The sequence below is a fragment of the Sprattus sprattus genome (assembly GCF_963457725.1).
Source record: "Sprattus sprattus genome assembly, chromosome: 3".
Lineage (NCBI taxonomy): Eukaryota > Metazoa > Chordata > Actinopteri > Clupeiformes > Clupeidae > Sprattus > Sprattus sprattus.
In genome coordinates, this window is record NC_137922.1 from 20,412,499 (window position 1) to 20,417,062 (window position 4,564).

Genomic DNA, 4,564 nt, shown 5'->3' on the forward strand with positions numbered 1-4,564 from the left:
ATTAATTTTAACAGTCTCCTTGTGCAGGAGTTTCATAAATATTTCGTTGGCATATTTAGTTTGCATGCAAGATGGGAGACTAGAGAAAATTAAATCGAAAGAACAAAACAGCTCTGTGTGTTACTGGTTTATTTTACAGAGGCAACAATTGTCCATGTTCTACTCACCATTCAGCGTTTTAAATAATTCACATATAAAGTGATTAAATAGGGGTTTCGTATTCAAGGCTGAGTTATTTATGCACATAAATTTGAAACCTGAAAATTTGAAAAATTGACGAGCAGCCTGGATGGATTGGGTTGAGAAGCAAATCATTGCCACTACAGTAGTGCAAAAGAGGCAGGCACTTCATCTGAGCCCACTCCTAAACAAAGCTAAAAGAACTTTAGAAAAGAAAGAGAGGTAAGACGAAAGTTTTGAGGAGAGAATGACGTGATAAGAACGCAGAAAGTGATACCGGCCATCCAATGTCACTCATGCAGGAACGAGTCTGTTTTTCTCCCCACAGGGTTATCTGTAACGGAAATGACACTGAGCGCAAATAAATAAATAAATATATGCTTATAAAGTCAATTATCATATGTTTTACCCTTTTGCATCGAAAATGGTAGAGGCGTGTACTGTTTCCTACAACAAATCATTAAAAAAGAAAGACACATGCAAAAGTTCCGGACACATCCGTTATTCATAAAATAAAATAAAACCATTTACAGATTTCCCATGACCCTGAGGAGTGAATAAAAAACGGCCTGTGCGGGAAACACTAAAAAAAAGAGAGTGAGAGTCACCCGTCTCCAGATGCCGAGCATCACTTCCATCTGTGCTGCCCAAACGGCCCCATCACAGGCTCGGTGGGAGCCCGGAGGGGGATCAAATTACGTACGAACCACGGCACGCCAAAATGATGGATGGCCCTCTGCGCACAGTTGCGCTCAAACACATTACCCACCAGCACTGACGGCTGCGAGAATGGAAGATTTGAGCGACAGCCGCCGGGCACAGATGTCTGAGTTGCTTTAGTCCTAAGCCAGTGGCGAAAGGCTGTGGCATGTTTTTGTTGATGCAAGTTCATAAAGGTGCTACGGTCCATTATTCGAGGGCTGGTTGCTGAAAAGACAGGTCTGCATTTTTGTCCGTGTGACTTTACAGATAGCAAAAGGCCAGTGGACGACTGTCGGCCCATTAGGGGCAGAGTTGGCGGTCAGCTGGCCTTTTGCTCATCGGTTTTCGGCGGGCCATTGGTGAGTAACACACAAACAGCCCACCATTTTCCCACTTGCTTTTTTTATTTATTCATGTATACTTCATGAATTTTACCCAACCCTTAACAATTGTATATGTTGTTACTAGTGCGTAACATAAGTAGCCTATTAAACTGACCAAGGCCTCGTTTCCCGATAACGACGTATCTTAGCGGCCTACGTGGATTTTGGCGACATCGTAGACTCATCGTTGCCGTAAGTGCGGCGTCGGGAAACCGCTCTGCAAGGATCCCTCTTACGACCGATTTCAAGTCCTTTTTAGCGTTCGGGAAACTTGGCCCAAGTCCCTTTTCACCTTGACATCCTATATGAACTTCTTGTTTTAAATAGACTATAGTAGGGATATGATTTAGAAATTCCAGTAATTGCTAACAATTTATTTTATTAATATCCACGCCAAATTAAATGAATATGATGGTGGCCCGAGAGAGGACCAGAAGTGGCACACCAGGGCCTCGTTTCCCGATAACGACGTATCTTAACGGCCTACGTGGATTTTGGCGACATCGTAGACTCATCATTGCCGTAAGTGCGGCGTCGGGAAACCGCTCTGCAATATCCCTCTTACGACCGATTTCAAGTCCTTTTTAGCGTTCGGGAGACTAGGCCCAGTAGGGTGCCGACCAAAATCCACCAGACTGATATAGCCAATGCTTGCAATTTGGACTCTTGTTCCAGCCCAATTCTTCTTTCAGTGGGATATAACACATGGGAACACGAGGGAGGGAGTATTTTAAATTTGACAGCAGAGCATTCATCTGAGTTCTGTTAAAACAGGCAGGTAAGCCGGAGCAGATTGTGCACTGAATCTCAATGTGAGGCGTCAAAGAGGGTATGCAACATATGCAGCGCATAGGGGCGCTACACAAAGGGGGTTATACGAGTTACATAAAAAATTACATAATCCAGAAACGTTCTCATTCATTTCACTTTTTATTTAAAATGTGTCAAATACTATATCAGAAACATATAGCCTACCACACGGACAAGAATGTGTAGGCCGCACTCCAGATTTGCAATGGGCTAGAAAAGGCAGGTGCAGGAATGAAAGAAAAATGGCTGTGGATGAATTATGAGGTAGGTTTTAAAGTCGGCTAATAATGTTATTTCAGTAGACATCCCATGTGAAGCTTGAAGTCCAACATGTTATTCAGAGTAGCAAACAGTAAACTAGGTTTGCACTGAAAACTGCTCTTGTTGGCTAAATTAAGATTTGATTTGAATCCCAGTGCTTTATCAGAAGGTGTAAAAACGACAAAAAGAAACGGGTAAACATCCTATTTTCTTCTTTTCTCGGTTACTTTTCCTTGTTATGAAATTAATTCTGCTAAATAAGCCAGCTTCCCTTAAACAGAATGTCTTCAAATTCAGTCTTGGCTTGGTAGAACGAACTTGAAACATATATTGATCAGAAACGCCATATAGTAAGCAGTGAAGTACAGGTGTTAACGTGTTACAGTCGTTAAAGAGTTAAAGTGGGATGTTTTTGTTCACTTTAAGGAGATGTCCATCCATAAGGGCCTAGTTTCCCGAACGCTAAAAAGGACTTGAAATCGGTCGTAAGAGGGATCCTTGCAGAGCGGTTTCCCGACGCCGCACTTACGGCTATGATGAGTCTACGATGTCGCCAAAATCCACGTAGGCCGTTAAGATACGTCGTTATCGGGAAACGAGGCCAAGGTCGCTTGCTTGATGACGGCCTAGTTTCCCGAACGCTAAAAAGGACTTGAAATCGGTCGTAAGAGGGATATTGCAGAGCGGTTTCCCGACGCCGCACTTACGGCTATGATGAGTCTACGATGTCGCCAAAATCCACGTAGGCCGTTAAGATACGTCGTTATCAGGAAACGAGGCCCACTTAACTTGGGTCGGAATGACCATTTATCAGCCCCCCTTTTATTCCTTTTCTTCTGCACGTCTCTTCCTAACACAGGACGTAAACGAATTAAAGTGAGTGACATGAAGGCAACTGTTTGGTAACGTTCAGGAGAGTCTGGCCTATAGAGTCTGAAATCTTAGGGGTGCCACGCTCTCTTTGTGCATTTTAAGTTCAAGCTGTCAAATCATCCCTAACTAGACAGCTCAGTCAGAAAAAGATCCAACGACGTTGTTTATCAATTAAACAACTAAAAACAGGTGAAGGCAACAGGTAACATTGGGCGGAAGCTCCTAGTTGTAAAAGGTAACCTCAGTTTCCTAACAATATTAGAATGAAATCAGTTGTATAGTTATTAAATGATACACACATTTTTGCATGTGTTGTTTATCAGGTCTACCCACATACCAGTGCATTTGTGATGTCCCTATCAGCCAGGGCTGGGTCCATTCGGGTCCACTTCTACCCAGGCGAGAGTAATAAGCCCTTTAGTCATGCCATCCTTCATAGAACTGGAGCTCAGTACATGGTCGAGGACCTCTGGACAGCTAGACAGACAAATGTCTTGCTGTGCACAGAATTTGGCACGGTGGGTTTGATTTACATTAAGTGTCTTGGAGAGGCATGGCATGTTGGAGTGAAACAGACACAAGCCGACAGACAGCATATGTCTTCTAAATGGGTGGTTTGGTGATTATGGTGCCCCTGCATCTGTTCAAGCGAACAACCTTTACTGGCTTTGCCTCCACACACGGTAGATACAGAACCGCTCACATATAGTGGCCATACTCTGTGTGCGGCACCAGACTGACCCCTATTGAAACAAAGAACACATTGCATATTGTTGTACATAGACTATGCATAGGTGTCATTTCAACCTCAATAAATCTCCAGTGTCATAAATCATGTATTTCTTTCCCCAATAATTTTTGTTGTAGTAATTTAAAAACTACTAAAGTTATTATCCATACATTATTTAGTCAACCATCACTTAGCTAGTCTCAATGAATAATAAAGCCCAATTGTTTATCTGCTCATCTCTTTTCTATTTCCTTTTGAGCATTCCCACTCTCGCTTTTTCTATCCTTTTACCTCCATACCTCTCTGTGGATGTGTTAATAAGCCCCTCACAGTGATGGTATCTCACTCTCTCTCTCTGGGTTCAGGATGAGTTGGTGAGTGGAGCAGGGAGCTAGCGTTATCTCTCTCCTCTCTCCCTCTCTCTGTTCCTCTCTCTCTCTCTCCCTCTCCCTCTCTCTTCTCTCTCTATCTCTATTGTCTGTGATAAGCAAGGCAGCAGTGGTTCATTGATTCTAGAGTGAGTTTCATTGTTAATGGAAGGAAGAGCCTGATGGTGGGAGATGTTATCCACACATCCCTCGTCGAGCAAGGCAGAGATGTAGGCCACCATACCGAAAAAATATGC